Consider the following 19,403-nt stretch of genomic DNA (forward strand, 5'->3'; position numbering starts at 1 on the left):
CGCCTGTGAAAACGCTTGGCTAATGTATTTCAATAGGATGGTGCACACCAGCGGCTTGAGGTTTTTTTAGCAAACCGCAAACGTGCCTCCTGCTGCACGTTTGCAAAAGCGTTTCTGCCTCAAAGTATAGGAAAAACGCAAACCGCTCTGGAAAACGCTAGATCAGAGCGGTTTTCCAAGCGTTTTTGTTACATAAGCTGTTCAGTAACAGCTTTACTGTAATAATACTTGTAATCTGCTACACAAAAATGCTCCAAAAACGCTAGCTATGTTTAGAAAAACTTTCAAAACATGCCTAGAATCGCTCTGAAATCTGCTCCAAAAACCTTTAGTGTTTTGAGGATCTGCTAGCGGTTTTGGTGTGCACTGGGCCTGACGTACCTTTATTGCCCCACAGAGTATAAGATGTCGGAACCACCCACAGCTAAGACAGAATCTGCACAAATCAGCCCCCCATCATAGCAAGAACCATCCAAGACTTTCTATTACATCTTAAGGGCTCTACAGCTGCCTACTGGAATAGTACCCCACGCCTCCATGCTTCCATGTAAAAGTTCCCAAAACATAATCAGCAGGAGGGAGGATCCAGAGATTGGCCCAGTGCACACCAAAATTCTAGAAGTTTTTGGAGCAGATTTCAGAGCTATTCTAGGCATGTTTAGAGACGTTTTCTAAACATGCCTGGCGTTTTTTGGAGCGCATTTTGTGTAGTAGATTACAAATATTGTTACAGTAAAAGCTGTTACTGAACAGCTTCTGTAACAAAAACGCCTGGAAAACCGCTCTGATCTAGCATCTTCCAGAGCGGTTTGAGCTTTTCCTATACTTTACATTGAGGCAGAAACGCTTCTGCAAACCGCCGGTGTGCACCATCCCGTTGAAATACATTAGCCAAGTGTTTTCCTAGGTGGAAGCGGTTTGTGGATCGCTTCAAAAACCGCTTGGTGTGCACCAGGCCTAAGATACCATTTTGTGGGACGGAGCTGGGTAGGACCAGTCATAAGAAAATATCTAAAGATGATTGGCGATACTGCACAATGAAACTAAAGGTGAACCCTTTAAGTTCAAGCTTAAAATACAATAAGCAAGTCATAAAAAAAAAAAAAAAACCACAGCAAGCATGGATAGATTTGTTATGCCTCTGTAATGCAAACCTCAACAAAGGTGTCATATCAGATTGTAGAATGACATCAGAATGCCAAGGAGACACCAAGCACTAGTCTGAAGAAGAAAAACCATCTCGTGTGTCACAACTTAACCAGGTGTATCATACTACACCTCGAGTCATGGAAGGGTCACCCAGAATCACAGACACTTTCAAAGGTCACCCTGAGTGAGGAGGAATAAAGAAGGCCTCCCCAACACTGCATCACAAGCCCCTACAGGACCCAGACCTCTTCAGTGAAGCAATGCAATCTGCAGAAGCAAGCCACAGTACTTGCTGCAGCGCAGTCATATGATGCTGCACCGAGAGATCTACAGACCTAAACCAGACCAACACTGCAGAACTGACTCCTCACCCAAAACATCAGAGAGTGTGGCAGTGTGTAGGGAATACACTGGGGGAATCGAGCATTAGTATTTGCTGCACACGCATCCAGAGCTCAAACCGTGCTACCTCTGTCCCACCACAGCTGTCACCCCAACCAAAGAGAACACGCCTCAAAACCACTCCAGTGCCTAGACAATCAGCAGTCAAATCACATAGCAATTCAGTATCCTTGTACAGTGCATACCCCTGACACACTGCTTCAGTTAATAACCCCTGCAGTTATTTGGGGAAGCAGGATAATCCCAGCCAACCCTACAAGGAACCCTCTCCAATGCAGGTATTGTTATGGTAGTCACTGTAGGTAAGGGGGTGTGCACAGAGGGAGAACCCTTTAAAAAAAAAAAAAAAAAAACATTTTGTTTGGAGGGACCCAAGATTTATCTACAGAATTGATCCCTCCCCACCACACAATCGTGGAGACATCACTGCCCCATCATGCTACACAACTCTGGGCATACTGCACCCCACTAGTGCCACACAAACCAGGGAAAACTCTGGGCCCCACCCCACTAGTGCCACACAACCCAGAGAAAAATCCTGGGCACAATGCTCCCTCCTAGTGTCACACAACCCCCAGGAACACAGCTCTCTCTTATAGACTGCTCTAGGAGAGAATGTTCCTGAGCGTTACACAGCACTACTGGGGCACATTGTGCCTGGGTTTGTGTGGCAGAAGTGGGCTGCGTGAGGGGAGAGCACAGGGTGGGCTGTGCGCCCCACATCATGCAACCCCAGGCCCATAGACGGTGCCGCACAACCCCAGGCGCACAGCCTACCTCGTGCCACCCAGCCGACTCCACGCCATGAGACCCCAGGGCACACAGCCTACTAGACCACATCATGTGACCCCGTGCACACAGTCCAGCCCACACCGTGGAAACCCGGGCGCACAGCCCACACCTTGTAAACCCAGGCACACAGCCCACCCCGCTCAGCAAAAATCCAGGTGCACAGCCCACCCCAGCCCATACTGCGCAACCCCGGGCACACAGCCCGCACCACATCGCGCAACCACGGGCGCACAGCACAGCCCACCCCGCGCAACCCCGGGCACACAGCACACCCCACACACAACCCCGGGCGCGCAGCCCACCCCGCGCAACCCCAGGCGCGCAGCCCACCGCGCAACCCCAGACGCACAGCCCACCCCACACCACGCAACCCCAGGCGCACAGCACACCCCGCAACCCCAGGCGCACAGCACACCCCGCAACCCCACTTGCACAGCACACCCCGCGCACAACCCCGGGCGCGCAGCCCACCCCACACCGCGCAACCCGAGGCACGCAACCCACCCCGCACCGCGCAACCCCAGGCGCGCAGCCCACCACGCAACCCCAGGCGCGCAGCCCACCACGCACCGCGCAACCCCAGGCACGCAGCCCACCACGCACCACGCAGGCGCGCAGCCCACCCCACCCCACGCAACCCCAGGCACACAGTACACCCCACACCTTGCAGCCCACACCCCCAGGTCGAAGAACCCACCCTGTACCACAAAGCCCCAGGTGCGCAGCCCACCCTGTACCACACAGCCCTGTGCTTGCAGCAGCCCTGCACCACGTATCCCCAGCCACACTGCTCCCCTGCACCGCATAGCTCCGCGCACAGCTTCCATGTATATACAGTTATACAACCAACACATACATTCAGCACTGTAGATAATAGAAACATATCCATACATGCAGCTTCTTCTCACCGTGCCGCATCCAGCGCTCTCCCCACTCCGCTCTGATCTCTGCCTGGACAACCCCGCCCCCTTAAGCGTCACACCTCTGGGAGGCGGTGCAATCCATTGGCCGCAGCAGGACCCAATCCCGAAGCCACGGCACGGAGACTGCAACTCCCATAGTCCACAGCGGCCGCCATAAATCGCTCTGACCCCGCCCACCGTCCTCTGATAAATCCCGCTAACTTCTCTCCCGAACACGTGACTGTAGGTAACCCTTTCCGTGCTGGTTGACGCACATTTACCCCTTCCTTACCGATTGAGACTTGATTGATAACCCCTTCTCTGCTAGTTTTCACAGTGGTCGGCCTCCTCCGTTTGACTGATTTGACCCATTGACTAATGAACCCATTTTTGTTCACTGCTTGATCACTATCTTTTCAAAGGAATTATTAAATGGACCCTAAGCAGAGGGGAAAGAAGGAAATCTGGACTTACCTGGTGTTTTTCTTCCCCCCCCCCCACACTCACAGGTCCCTCGGTGACTTCTGGGTCCCCTCCATGGTCCCACTGGCAGCTCCATAGCTCCCCCTTTCTATGTATATATATATATATATCTACTAAAAAAATGTTTGACTCTAAACTTTATTCCCATCCTTTACATTAATATATTACTAATTTAAAATATTATGAAGGAAAATGAACCAGGACAGAAAGGACCAGTGTGGTTTGAATTCTAAAACAAAAATTTTTTCATATGAAATCTTTGAGGTATGTGTGACTAGGGGTATGGCAGGGGGCGTGATCAGGGGTGGGGCTTAAGTATCCCTCTTTCTCATCTCAAAATGTTAGGAGGTATGCAGCTCCGGTAGTTGCGCAACATGGGCCAAAATTGCGCATGTGCCTTCCAGGCACCTGGCACATCATCATGTTCATCAACATAAGGGTCTTGCGCATGTGCAGGACCCATATGACGACAGGCCGGACGACTTGCTGGGTGCCTGGACGTGCCACATGCACGTCTTCAGCCAAAGTCCCCAGGTTTAGGGAGCCGCCAGTGGGTCCACGGAGGGGACCCGGAGGACACCGAGGGACCTTGTGGCCTATGTTGGGCTGGAGGTAAGTCTAGATTTCATTTTTTTCCCCACTGCTCAGGGTCCCACTGCCTGATCAAAGGTTATTTTCGACGCCAGCACCGAAACTAGGCAAGCCATAGCAGTGATGTCATACTGAATGGCTCGCCCTGCGCCCAACTCACTGGCGACGCGTACATACGTACGCAGCCTAGATTACGATAACATTACTGTAATTCGGATCCCAGAAATTGATGGACTTCAAATTACTCGACCAAAGGAAGAAATCAGCTAAGCGGTAGGAGAATATATTTATTACATTTCCCGAGATTACCTAGCACTGAAAGAGCCGTCTTTCGGCTTCTCCCTTTAAAGAACACCTGTAAGTGAAAAAAGTACCCTCTCCAAGGGGAAGCCTCTCCAAGGGTACAGAGCAGTGTTTCCTGACCCTGGCCTCAATGCCCACCAACATTGCATGTTTTGTGAAAATCTGCAGAGGTAGTCTATCAGCACTGCTGAGATACTAATTGCCCGACCTGTGTTTACGTGTGGCTTCCTCCAAAACATGTACTGTTGGTGAGCCCCAAGGGACAGGGTTAGGGAACTCCGGTGAAGAGTATTAGTTATATTTAAAGTGTACCCAAGCCGAAGCTTGGGTACAAAATGAGATACATACCTAAAGAGAGGGAAGCCTCAGAATCCTATTGAGGCTTCCCTCAGTGCCCTGAAGACCCCCTTCGCTGAGCGTGGTCCTTCTGAGGATTGGTAGCAAGGCATTGTATCCAATCATATCAGGACCGCGCACCTCCTAATCCATCAGCGCATTCGCGCAGTAGCCGTGCGATAATGCCCACCTATGTGCAATAAAGTCAAGAAGATAGACCTATGTGCAATAAACCTGAGCCGTTCGTGCTACTGCACATGTGTGGCTGCGCTTGCGCAGCTACTGTAGGCAATGCTTGTAACAGGAGAGGAGTGTGGCCCCGAGGTGGAGGGAGGCCAGGCTCAGAAAGTGGGGACATCAGGGCATGGAGGGAACCCTCAATAGAATCATGAGGCTTTCCTCTCTTTAGGTAACTTTTTTTTTTTTTTTTTACCTGATCTACGGCTCAGGATCACTTTAAAGCAGCCTAACATAAAGAATGTTGATAGTAGAAAGAAGCAGTGGCATAACAATATGGGCTGCAAGCCATGTTGCCGCGGGGGGAGGGGGGGCCCACTCAGGGCCGTTTTGGGGAGCAGGAGGGGTCACAGCATGATGGGAGAGCATTGGCCATGCATCAGCGTGGCATCACCCTCCCTCACCTTCCTGCCTGCAGCCACGGATTGATACTGGAGGGGGAGCGCTGAGGGGAGAGCCTGAGGTGAGGGGGGTCCCCCGTCGATGTGTGGCCAATGCTCTCCCCTCATATTGCGACCTCTCCTGCCCCCCAAAACGGCATCCACATTTTTGCAGGGAGGCCTGGTCATTTCTAGTTACACCCCTGGAAAGAAGGCTATGAATCCCATCGATCCTCCCCAGCCCTCTCTCCATCTCCTACTTCCCCTGCTGTCCCATGTTCAAAATTGGCATCTTCAAGACTCCTTGGAGGGCTTTGGAAGCACTCACATCCCTGAGTGCCTCTGAAGATGGACTCATCCATACTGTGCATGCTTGAGCACAGACTCGCATGAGTGTAGAGTGGATCGCTCATCATCAGAAGTACTGGGGAGTACCTCCGAAGGATGCTCGAGGAGGGCAAAACACTTATTCAACCTGCAGTTCAAATAATTTCACTACATAATATAAGTCAAATCGCACATATGAAGTCCAATATGAGCCTCAACCCCAGACTTTATAAGTCTGAGGTTATCCCTTGACAAGCTGTCACAGTCCGTGATGCAGATAGCCTTGTAGCATGTGTACCACCACCACACCCTCAAGATGGAGCGCTCACCGCTATATGTTGACCCTCTGCAAGATTGGGTCTTCAGTGCTTTCAGGGAAATCAAGGGCTCCCTCTGCCTATCACAAACACCACAGGTCCTCTTCACTGCTCAGCACTGGCTTCATACCCAAAAGCACCTCAAAATAAACCAATAGGCTCCATAGTGTAAACCATATAAAACAATTTATTAAAATGATGCTGGAACACTCACATGCTCATGACTTTAAAAAGTAGCGCTGAGTTTTTTGTGGGCTCAACCCCGATGGTGGGACGTCTGGCAGGCTCTCAGCTGCACTGTCCCGCTGGGCTCTCGTTGCCAAGCACCACCCTGAACTCAATTTCACTCTGTGCGTTCCACGTACGCGCATCCCAGCCTCAAGTCTAGGTTTGAGGTTCATACTGGACTTCATATGTCCGCTGTGAGTTGTGTATTGTTAGATTTTGGATTAGCGCACCACTGCTTTGGACACTATGTTAGCGCAGTGTTTTTATATATATTAATTCATTTCATTGGAGGACAGCAAGGGAGCGAGGAGATACAGAGAGGAATGGAAGGCTCTATGGGATACGTATAGGTGCGCCATCAGTGAGATGAGCACAGAGTGAGACGAATGACGGCTCACCTTGCTACAGCTCAAATTCCTAGCGGCATTACATGTATTCTGGCATATAAGACTACTTTTTAACCCTTGACAATCTTCTGAAAAGTCAGGGGTCATGTCATTGATGCCGGGTGATACGCCCTATCCTGTTACCAACTCTCTCTGCTGAGGACTGTAGTGAAGCAGTGCAGGTGCACACGTGCGAGATCTGAGAGGCAGAGAAGGAGGTAAATAGGATACTAGGGTGGGCCAGATGGGTGACGGAGGCGTGTTTTATGGGCACAGCGTAATCTATTCTTCCATACCGCTCTGATAAACAGGTAGACAAGGAGAGCTGACCAATCCACCTAGGGAGAGCTGACCAATCCAACCAGTCAATCGCCTATATAGTGTTATATACTGGGTACCACATACAGTACAGCACCTGTATCTGTTCATACATAGCATCAGTATATAATATTTTTTAATTTTTATTTTGTGTGCGTTGGAAGAGGTGGGGATAGTCTTCTACGGCGATTATATCCCAAACTCTATATTCTAACTAGAAAAGTTAGGGGGTCATCTTGTACGCCCAGTCATCCTATATGCTGGAATCTACGGTACTATTCCCACTCTGAGTTGTAGCAACTCAGAGGGAGAAGTAATCCAGGATCTAGCAATTGCCAGAACCTCGAATTACCCTTACGCGCCCTGCGCACCATAGTATTACTGCTATGGCGGCGCCCAGCTTCGGCATGGAGAGCTGAAACCATCTACTTCAAATGAGCCTTCTCTCTTCTTAGATGAGTATCTACAGGCTCGTACCCACCTCGTGATTTTGTCCGCGATTCTTCCGATGACCAGTGATTTTTTTTCTAGCAACGAGCGACTGATTCTGCAATTTCGCAAGGTGGATACAGACACACAATTTAGCAAATGGCGCTTTGCGATAATGACCATCACATTGGATCTTTAACATCCCCGACGAATCCCGCTCAAGGAACTCTCATTTGCTCCGCCATGTAACGTTGCATGTTCCCACGGGCAGGAAGATGGATCGGGGAATCTCGTTCGTTGGGAGCAGTCACTGTGAGGTTCCCCAGTCCATCGTTAGGTGAGTATTTAGCCTAAAGAGACACTTAAGCCAAGAAAAAAAAAATCAGTTTTACTTACCTGGGGATTCTACCAGCCACCTGCAGCTGTCCTTGCAGTCACGATCGGATACTCCTGTCCCCCGCCGCCAGCTACTTTCACTTTCACCCGACAGGCCTGGCCATGCGTAGACTTCTACTCCTTCCTGTCCACAATAGCATCCTGCGCAGGGTGCCATTGCGGATGGGAATGCTCGTAGAGGGCCTGTGCAGGCGCAGTAAGCCTGCCGGCCGAAAGTGACAGTAGCTGGCGGCGGGGGACAGGAGGATCCGATTGTGACTGCGATGGCACCGTACAGCTGCAGGGGGCGGTAGAAACCCCAGGTGAGTAAAACTGATTTTTTTTTTTGTAGGCTTAAGGATACCTTTAAGTCTTTTGTTTTTCTTCGTGCTTCAGGGTTGCTTAAATGATATTTACAATATGACTCCGACATCCTTATTTATTCAGTATATAATTTAAATTAAAAAAAAAAAAACACTTCGGAGGTGACTTTAAAATTATAAGGTTGCTAGTGTGAATAGGATAAACATAGCTGTTATTAATAGCACTTCATAAAATAACAGGAACTTGTTTGTTATGAGCCATAAAATATAAGCCATGCACATACCTTTCATAGTACAGTAGTTACAATATGTGTATAGCTTACACATGCATAACTTGGGCACCACATCATATACTAGCACGTCATTTAAACTGTGAAAGGCAACCAACAATTTTTCCACTGGGGTTTTGCTAAACTAAAATTATTTTTTCCACTACAGAAACCAATCAATAGCCTTACAGCTTCCATGCAGATTTGGATCAATGCAAGGAGTTTCGTGAACAGGATTCACTTCCTCTGGAGCACAGTTCCAGTTGCAGAACTAAGATGGTAATGCCTAAAAAAAGTGAATAAATAACAGTAAATAATAGGAAGCAATCCAATCTATAACGTACTCCTGATGAATAGGGAAGATGAAGGATATGCACATTTTCCCAAGTTTATTTACCGTAAATTTATGTACATTTTTATGCAAATATATGCAGTTTAAAAAAAGGACCTATCGTTTTAAACCTGGGTGGGACTTGATTGGTCCATTTTCAAGCTACATATATTTACATACGGTATAAATATAAATCCATTTGCAAAAACTCCGGAAATTTTGCATACCATTGATCCCTACAGATGAATAGAGAAAGGGGAAGATGAGAGGAGATAAATAAGAAGGATGGAGGTGGGAAAAAATAGAAAGGAAAGGAGGAAAGAAAAAGCCGGGATAAAGGAATGGGGAAAGGATGAGAAACATCCACAAGAGGCACAACTACAAATCACGGGGGGGGCCCAGCAAAACTTTGCTGGGGCCCCCTTAATGTTTACAATCCTTCCACTACCTTTTCTTGGTGATCCTCACAGCCTGAGGGCCCATCTTACAAGGACCATAAGACAAGCGTGGCCATCAGGATCTTCTCACTCATAACAAGTGTAACCACAAAACACCTGATCTGGAGTATAAGAGAAAGGGAAGGTTAGTAGTTGCCCCCCTTCCCCCGCACACACACACACCTCTGGGCCCCCCTGCAGTCGCAGGAGCTCCTCCCTCCACCTAGTTACGCCTCTGACAGGAAGGCAAATAATTTAGGTGAGGGGAAGAGGCGGGACTGAGAAGAGGAGGGACTGAAAACAAGAGAAGAGGGTTTTGTTACCCACCTTCTGATTATCTGACTAAAGGTCAATATTGTAAAAAATAATACAATAAAAAAAAAAATAAGATTTTAAATTAATTCAGTAAAAACGATTGGTTATTCAGAAGAGTAAAAAGGTTTTCTTTTTATTCAAGTTGATTGTTGGAGTTGGAGTGTTTGATTTTTCTTGAAAGTCTCTTCATAATTGCGTAAAGATTGAACATACTTGCATGGTCTGAATTTACCAATGTTGCAGTTACCGTAATAAAAAATTGATTGTTGTTCTCAAACGGAAAAAAAAAATATATAAAAAATGTCATGGTCACCTTTATGCTTCTTTCAGATGGACAGCTGATGGGCGGTTGACTATCAGCTGCTCTCTTGCACCAGTCCGGCATTAGTTAGCACTCAGTACCGTCACTGGCGTTTGTTGGTGATAGACGGGTCGCTGAACCGCTTGACAAGCGCGCAGCTCAGCTATCCGTCTGAAAGAACTGTAGGTTGGGACTGAGGCACTAGTACAAGTAGCAAATGTATTAAAAACCATTTAAAGGGGAACTTCAGCCTAAACAAACATACTGTCATTAAGTTACATTAGCTATATTAATTAAAATAGATAGGTAATATAATCTCTTACCCACCCGGTTTTAAAAGAACAGGCAAATGTTTGTGATTTCATGGGGGCAGCCATCTTGTTCATGGGGGCAGTCATCTTTTTGGTTGAAAGGAGGTGACAGGGAGCATGAGACACAGTTCCAACTGCCCTGTGTCCTGATCACACCTCCCAGCTGCACACGCTAGGCTTCAAATCTCAAATTCAAGAAAAAAAATTGCACCAAAACAGCAGAACAAGAACAACAATATCAGAAATCCCATCATGCTTTGCACAGCATGAGGGGGAAAATGCCCGGGCAGTTTTCTTCTGTGCAGTTAAAAATGAGTTTTGGATAAGAGAAACAAATAGTTGCTGTGCAACTATTAAAGAAACACCAAGCCTTTTCAGTGCTGCTAAGTAGATTTTTAGTCTGGAGGTTCACTTTAAGAATGTAGTTAGTGGTGAACTTTCCTCCCCAATCAGTAAACACGATTTTGTTGATTTTTGTCAACAAGTAGCTTTATTCAAATACTCCACAGTGAAATGCATTTCACAGGTACAATCCTGCTTCATCAGGCAATAACTGGAGCAAAAGTATATTAGGTATGTTAGGAAGCCAAGCGCCTCTGTGAATACATTTCATGTTAATTCATTTTATACTGGTACTGGCCCCTCTGTTCCACCCTACAGTTCATAATATAGTCAACCCTTGGTGGAGGGGTGTAACCCCCTTTATCCGATCTAGAGTGACTTCTTAACGTGAGTGGGGTCAGGTCATTTCCCTACCTGCCAATATAGTGGTTGCCTAAAAGGTAACTCACGTTTGTGAGTATATATTATTCACCTTAATTACTCAACATTTGTTTTATAACATACTACACTATCGTGGTCTCTCGGTTTTCCTTTCGTATCTGTCTGAAAGATGCCTTATTGCTGAACTCTGCCTGGCTGACTACCCAATTTACTGCTGACCTCTGCCTGTCTAACTACTGGTCCTGTTGCTTACCCTGACCTGACATCCTGTTGCTGAACTTGCTCTACTCTTTAACTCTCAAGCACGTTTTCCCTATGGAGTCCCAGCCCACCTGTTTTATCTTCAAGGGTCCATGACCCCTGCACCATGTGAAGTTGTCCTCTAGAATCCTACGATGCTTATTTTCCCAGTGGTAATACAACGGGTTCATGGTAGGAAATGCTCTTGGCAAACGACTGCCTAAATTTCTGTGTAAAAGAGGCCTGACTGTACAAGAATGATATAAATAAAAACTTGCACAAGTCAAAATGTATCGCTAAATAAAATCTTAACCCTGAGGAAGGAAATGAGACATGTTACAACATGAAATGTCATATAAAACCAAAAAACCAAATCAGAAAAGAAGGTGCTATATGGCTAGTTGTGCAACAGATTCAGCAGTATATTAAACACATTTCCATGTATTTCCTTTTACCTATACACCCCCCCCCCCTCCAAAAAAAAGCTAACCTTACTGTGCACCCCCACCTTATACTCACCAAATTTGAGGCCATGTGATCTCACCAGTCAGCCACTGAACCAAAATTTTGTCTCTGCAACTTTCCCAACTCCTCCCCCAAGACAGCACTCCCAGATACCCCACATTGTTTCCACATCACATCTTCACTCCCTTGCTAAATCACTTGCCACATTCATGCCTCCCCATCAGGAGAGGTCATCGGCTGTAACAGCCATTCCCCGTTTTCAGTCACCGTGAAGTGTCAAACTGAGGCTGGTCTGCTGTGATGACATGGTGGCCCACCTCCAGAAGATAATGGATACCTGGAAGTCCCAGTATGACAACATCACTGGAATTTGTAAGGGTTTCATGGAGTATATTGGAGGACTTTGGGGTGGAGGGGCCGAAGTCTGCCCAGGAAGTGTCAAAGAGGTATTCAACCTAGCAGAGCAAATAAATTCAACGGGGGAATGGCACTGGGACAATGGGACGGAGAGAGGAATGGGCAGGCTCTAAGGCAGTGATGGCTAACCTTAGCACTGCAGCTGTGGTGGAACTACAAATCCCATGAGGCATTGCAATACTCTGACAGCACTAAGCATAACTCGGGGAGGCAGAGACATGATGGGATTTGTAGCACCGCGGTTAGCCATCACTGCTCTAAGGTATCCAGAGCCTCCCCTCTCATAGTTAAGTATCTTGATTTAAAGGACAACTGAAGTGAGAAGAATATGAAGGCTGCTATATTTGTTTCCTTTTAAACAATACCAGTTGCCTGGCAGCCCTGCTGATCTATTTGGCTGCATCAGTGACTGAATCACACCAGAAACAAGCATGCAGATCAGATCTGACAAAACACCTGAACTGCTGCATACTTGTTCAGGGTCTATGGCTAAAAGTATTAGAGGCAGAGGGTCAGCAGGACAGCCAGCCAACTGGTATTGCTTAAATGGAAATAAATATGAAGCCTCCATATCCCTCTCGCTTCAGTTGCCCTTTAAAGTGAATAATGATGGGTTGCTTTGGATTGCACTTTCAAAACCATTACTCATAAAGGAAGGGCTTGATTCAGTAAGACAAACAGCATGCCTTATCAGAGTTGACACTCCTTATCAGAGTCAACACGCCTTATGCCCCACACTTTGATTGGCCCAATAGGCTGCCTGTCACTTGACAGGAAACTTGTCAGGCAGCCTATTGGGCCAATCAAAGTGCGGGGATAATGTCCTTTAAAGTGATTGGACCTGCAGGGGCTCACGGCAGGACGAGTGGCGCTATCGTCATTGCCAATTAGTAGGCATAAGTTTGTAGCGCTCATGGCCTCGATTCATAAAGCATTTCCGCATGCGGATATGCTGAAAACGGCTCACTTTACCGACCACACAGCAAAATCTGTATTCATAAAGGGTTTTTCCGCATGAAAAGCCGACATTCGCGAGCAGAGTGATAAATCACCGCCTTGCGCGGTGATTATCATAACAAAAGTAACAAGTAGTCAATTCATAAAGATTAGAGGTAGCGGTATGCGGACGGGTATTACCGCTACCTCTGATGTGGCGAGAAGCGTGCGGAATACAGTGCAGTGAATGGGACAGACCTCCCAAGCAGCTGCAGAGAGAACACCGCACGGAAGGACTCCGCCTGCTTCTCCTGTTTCCGCATGTCTCCCGACAGCCTAACGCCTGCCTACAGCGGAATATCTCCGCACGCCTGTCACAACTAGAAACATTTTTATGAATTACCACCCAGAAGGCTGAAATACCGACAGCGGTGTTTCCCCGCTCGACGTTACCTTACCGACAGCACTTTTATGAATCGAGGCCATTATGTTACTCTGATAAGGCATGTTAACTCTGATAAGGCATGTTAACTCTGATAAGACGTGTTAACTCTGATAAGGCATGCTATTTGTCTTAGTGAATCAAGCCCCTAGTAAGCCTTACATTTTACTTTAATTTTTTAATCATAGAAATGGAGGCAGGGATCCCTTTAGTGATTTGGCTGCAGAAGAAGGTCACACCTCTGCATCCTCTTTTGTAAGGTGCACAGACTACAGGCTGACTGCAAACAGAAAGGAAGGTGTGTGACAATGTGACAGTGCAGAACAGATTGTTGTTGTTTTCAGAATTTCTCCTGAACCGAAACTGCCTGGAGGAAAACTTTTACTTCAGAGAAACAACTGCAAACAACTGATGTCACCTTCCGCTATGAACCCTTCAGTTCACATCCGGAAATGGAGGTGACACAGTGCCTCATTGCCTGCTGCCTTGTACTGTTAGTATGTATAGAGGTTCAATACACCTCTTAGTCAGTCATTCTTTAAGTGTAACTATCGGGCATAAAATCAAAAATCTATTTTTTATTTTTATCTGGTAAACAAGTAATAAGAATGCTAACCAGGCAATCCAAAAGTTAAAATCACTATTACTTTTCTGGTTGGTTAATGATCATTCCCCAGTTTACCTGACTCTTATTTGGTACATCTGCCGCACAAAGGAAGTTGCAGAGCATGCTGGGTTGTCCTTTTTTGCTTCTCTACTTTCCCTTCAGACTAACTAATGCAGCCTGATTGGCTGAAGCCTCTTTCCCTCCTGTTTTCCCCTCCCACACCTCTGTTCCTCTCATATTGACCAATATTTCTCATGCTGAGACAATGCACTTTCTATAGTGGAGGGTGGGCAATGCATACACAATCAGGCAGAGGATAGTAAGGGAGGAAATTACATCAGGGTTGGCTTCAACATAGCCACAGTTAAAATGGGAAATGCTAAGAAGGATTTTCTCTTTTTTTTTTTTTTTACTATAGAACAATCACTAAAATCAAAATGTGGACAGTGCAATACATACTGTATGTTATGTAAGTAGAGCAAGTATTTATCTACTGATATATATGTGTTTTTTTCTGAGATAGTATGGCTGACAGCTAACCACTTAAGGACCAGGGGTGATTTCGCTGATCTGTGCAGCGTGGGCTCTACAGCCCACAGCACAGATCAGCAAGGAGGCTGGGCGATTAGACTTACCCCCTTTTTTCCCCATTAGGGGGATGTCCTGCTGGGGGGGTCTGATCGCCGCCGGCTCTGTTCGTTCGGCGGGGGGCTCCTCAAAGCCCCCCTCCGCAGCGAATTTCCTCCTCTGTCCCCTTCCGTCCCTCCCCTTCCTCCTATGGGCAGCCGCCTAGAGTCAATGCCAGCGAATCAGAATGCGGCGATCCCCAGTCAATCAGAGGCCGGGGATCGCCGATCTACGTCACGGCGCTGCTGCGCAGCAGCGCCGTGTGATGTAAACAGCGGGGAATTCTTCCCCGCATGTTTACATTATGCGTGCGAGCCGCGATCGGCGGCTCGTACACTGTTCACGGAGGCAGTCTCCGTGAACTAGCATGGAAAGGCCGCTCGATCGAGCGGCCGTTTCCATGCTATACCACTAACGACGCGCCGACGCCTATGGACGTTAGGCGGTCGTTAAGTGGTTAAGGTGGGAAGAAGAGCAAGAAGCTCCTTAACCCATTCAGGTTCCGTAGTTTTCACGAGAGAAATGTTCACCTCCCATTCATTAGCCTATAACTTTATCACTACTTATCACAATGAACTGATCTATATCTTGTTTTTTCCGCCACCAATTAGGCTTTCTTTGGGGGGTACATTTTGCTAAGAGCCACTTTACTGTAAACGCATTTTAACAGGAAGAATAAGAAAAAAATGGAAAAATTCATTATTTCTCAGTTTTCAGCCATTATAGTTTTAAAATAATACATGCCTCCATAATTAAAACTCACGTATTGTATATGCCCATATGTCCCGGTTATTACACCGTTAAAATTATGTCCCTATCACAATTTATGGCGACAATATTTTATTTGGAAATAAAGGTGCATTTTTTCCATTTTGCATCCATCACTATTAACAAGTTTAAAATAAAAAAAATATAGAAATATTTCATCTTTACATTGATATTTAAAAAGTTTAGACCCTTAGGTAAATATTTACATGTTTTTTTTTTTTTATTGTAATGTTTTTTTTTATTTATAGTAAACATTTTATTTGGGTAGTTTTGGGAGGGTGGGGGGTAAACAATAGATTTATAATGTAAATGTGTGTTGATTTTAATTCATTTTTATTTTCAGGTGTAGTATTACTTTTTGGCCACAAGATGGCGGCCATGAGTTTGTTTACATGACGTCACTCTAAGCGTAACACACGCTTAGAGTGGCGCATCAGGCAGTGAATGGCCAGAAAAGGCGCAGCTTCCGAGAGAAGCTGTCGCTTTTTCAGCGGGGGAGAGGAATCAGTGATCGGACTTCATAGTCCGATACATTGATTCCCTGACTACCGAATCCGCGGCCGGGAGTGCGCGTGCACGCGCGCGATCGGCCGCGGGGGCGCGCGGTAGCGCACATGGTTTCTGGACGTAGTTTCTACGTCCAGAAACCAAAATAGGTTAACATGCCTCCTTCACCAGAAGACACCTTCAGAGGTCTTGTGGAGTCCAAGTTGTTTTGATGAGATAAGGTAGACCTACACAATGTTAGGCAGGTGGGTTTAATATCTTGGCTTATCTGTAAGGGCCGGTTTCCACCAGGCCGGCACTTGCACTGATGTGAGTACCCAGCCGAATGTAAATGTGCCATGGACGGCTATGGGGATTCGGGTGATGCTACAGAAAACTTCAGCTTGCCATCCAGAATTTTGTCGGCAAGAGATTTGGACGGCATACTGGCAGTGCTGCTCGGATACCACTTTTCACTATCTGGATCTAATTCAGATCTGGATACCCAGATATCCGATCCGGGTTGGATATCCGAGTTTAAAATTTTCCAATCTAGATCCGAAACGTATATCCGACCTCAGATGGGAAATCCAAGTTTGCTCGGATAGTCTATTCGGATTTTAAAAAAATATCCAAATTGCTATTCAAAGTTCGGATAGTGGAAAAAGTTCGGATTATATGGGTAGTTCGGATATCCGGAATCCGGATGAGCACCACTGCATACTGGTGTCTGAATAGGCAGCGTTTCCCCGCCCAGCTCGCATGTGGGGAAACGCTGTGTATTTCGCTATAGTGGCCCTGAGTAATTCATGTAAGTGCTGAGAGGCACTCAGAGCTCTGCTTTTTTTTATTACTTTTGCCTGATTATTGGCCTGGGGAAAGGGCAAGGGCCTACGAAACACGTCTAAATTGTCTAAATAAACACACTTCTGTATTTTACCTGGTGTCATCTTCTTCATTTTCATATTGTATTTGTTTTTAACCTAGTTTTATCTACTTTTGGGCACCTTGACCTCTTTGCTTTATTGTGTTGAAAGGCTGTGTTCCTCACAAGCAGTAAGACATTGTGCAGCAAACATCACCGTATCCATTGCCAGAGCCTGTTCAAATGGTGTCATTGCAGAGAGCGGTGTGGAGCTCAGTGCTGAGTCAGTTGAGATCAGGTGGTGTCAGTTGAAGTCCCATGCTGTCTGTGCAGACTTGTAGTCGGGCCTCTTGCACACTACATGTGATTCTGGTTTTTATCTGATCCAATTTTTGATTCCGATTATTAAAAAGCGTACTGCATGCTGCTATGTATTGTAATCAGAATCAAAAATTGTATGTATAAAAAAATTGGAATCGCATGTAGTGTGCAAGAGGCCTCAGTCAGATAGCGTCACTATGGAGTCAGATAGTGTATGTGCAGAGTCAGTTGGAGCAGACAGTGTATGTGCAGAGTCAGTTGGAGCAGACAGTGTATGTGCAGTCAGTTGGAGCAGACAGTGTATGTGCAGTCAGTTGGAGCAGACAGTGTATGTGCAGTCAGTTGGAGCAGACAGTGTATGTGCAGAGTCAGTTGGAGCAGACAGTGTATGTGCAGAGTCAGTTGGAGCAGACAGTGTATGTGCAGTCAGTTGGAGCAGACAGTGTATGTGCAGTCAGTTGGAGCAGACAGTGTATGTGCAGAGTCAGTTGGAGCAGACAGTGTATGTGCAGTCAGTTGGAGCAGACAGTGTATGTGCAGTCAGTTGGAGCAGACAGTGTATGTGCAGAGTCAGTTGGAGCAGACAGTGTATGTGCAGTCAGTTGGAGCAGACAGTGTATGTGCAGTCAGTTGGAGCAGACAGTGTATGTGCAGAGTCAGTTGGAGCAGACAGTGTATGTGCAGAGTCAGTTGGAGCAGACAGTGTATGTGCAGAGTCAGTTGGAGCAGACAGTGTATGTGCAGTCAGTTGGAGCAGACAGTGTATGTGCAGTCAGTTGGAGCAGACAGTGTATGTGCAGAGTCAGTTGGAGCAGACAGTGTATGTGCAGTCAGTTGGAGCAGACAGTGTATGTGCAGTCAGTTGGAGCAGACAGTGTATGTGCAGTCAGTTGGAGCAGACAGTGTATGTGCAGAGTCAGTTGGAGCAGACAGTGTATGTGCAGAGTCAGTTGGAGCAGACAGTGTATGTGCAGTCAGTTGGAGCAGACAGTGTATGTGCAGAGTCAGTTGGAGCAGACAGTGTATGTGCAGAGTCAGTTGGAGCAGACAGTGTATGTGCAGTCAGTTGGAGCAGACAGTGTATGTGCAGAGTCAGTTGGAGCAGACAGTGTATGTGCAGAGTCAGTTGGAGCAGACAGTGTATGTGCAGAGTCAGTTGGAGCAGACAGTGTATGTGCAGAGTCAGTTGGAGCAGACAGTGTATGTGCAGAGTCAGTTTAGCAGAGCAGACAGTGTATGTGCAGAGTCAGTTGGAGTTACATGGTAAGCTAAGTCAAGAAGCATTAGTACATGAGCCCTGAGCGGGGGTCTGCGCTCTTCCTTCTCACATGTCTTTGCCTCGGTAAGATTTGCACTTTTCAGTGTCCACTTTAGACTTCATTGCGCTGCTGTGCGCATCTGTCACTTTACGTCTCTGCATTCTGTTGCACCCTTAGCATTTTGCTTCATCCCTCTTCACGTGGGCTGGCGTCTTTTTCATCCTGGAAGTACCAGCCTGTCCTTTCTTTGGATATAGGGTACTGCGCCTGCTCAGGCGCAGTTGTTTGCGACATTAAAGTCGCAAAGACCGGAAGTGAGTTGTGGTGGGGGATTGGAGAATCATTTTGTCCTGGCACGGGCACAGGACGTCTGCGGGGGGGGGGGGGGGGGGGGGGTAGAAGCCCCAGGAAAGTTGAACTCTTTTTTTAAAGGTTACAGTACTCCTTTAACACTATTAGTTAACTCCTTTACTAGGATTCTACTGAGGTTACTGGCAGTCCATTATTCATGCATATGTGACCATTATATGTGAGGTGAGTGCAATTATACTGTATTTTCAGTTATTTATCTACTGTACCCCTGCTTATTTTGCATTTTAAGTGTTTTTTTTCTTGTTGTGCTCATTATTGTACCAATAAAGTTAGTTTTTGTATTTTTCTATTTGGTTGTAGTGGTGCGGTCTGTTTATAGGATCTACAATACTTTTTCTTGGTGCTCTGGTCTATATAAATTGATGCTTTCTGCACACTCCCTAATTGTTTTTATGGATATACTTAGCTTACTTAGTATTGATACTTAAGGAGCATACAAAGAAAATTGCTGCCAGGAGCCGATATATGGCTCATCCTGCTGCTGCACAAGTCCCGGCGGCGTTAATTACTATTTCCCCTCCAGGCCATGGATGGTGGGGAATGATGTAATACAGCTTCCAGCTATTGCTGGTGGCCGAATTACAGTGTTTTATAAGTAACTTCAGCTTCGTCTTCTGACGGCGCCGAAGTTAC

General features: G+C 46.6%; 1 protein-coding gene across 10 annotated transcripts in view; it reads right to left on the reverse strand.

Annotated features, from left to right (window-relative positions):
- Nucleotides 1-19,403, reverse strand: part of ADD3 (adducin 3) — a 279,712-nt gene that overhangs the window by 180,988 nt on the left and 79,321 nt on the right. For 4 of the 10 annotated variants that reach the window (XM_068258770.1, XM_068258769.1, XM_068258768.1 and 1 more), the window contains 2 exons: nucleotides 9,327-9,437; nucleotides 8,737-8,833 (listed from right to left, as the gene is read on the reverse strand). The exons of 2 other annotated variants lie outside the window; for them this stretch is intronic. The gene's annotated coding sequence lies outside the window, so the exon portion shown is untranslated. Of the gene's footprint in view, nucleotides 1-3,234; nucleotides 3,311-8,562; nucleotides 8,582-8,736; nucleotides 8,834-9,326; nucleotides 9,438-19,403 lie in introns of those variants that run through there. 4 more of the 10 variants (XM_068258767.1, XM_068258774.1, XM_068258766.1 and 1 more) reach the window with 4 other exon arrangements.

Source organism: Hyperolius riggenbachi, chromosome 10 (assembly GCF_040937935.1).
Source record: "Hyperolius riggenbachi isolate aHypRig1 chromosome 10, aHypRig1.pri, whole genome shotgun sequence".
In the NCBI taxonomy this organism is placed as follows: domain Eukaryota; kingdom Metazoa; phylum Chordata; class Amphibia; order Anura; family Hyperoliidae; genus Hyperolius; species Hyperolius riggenbachi.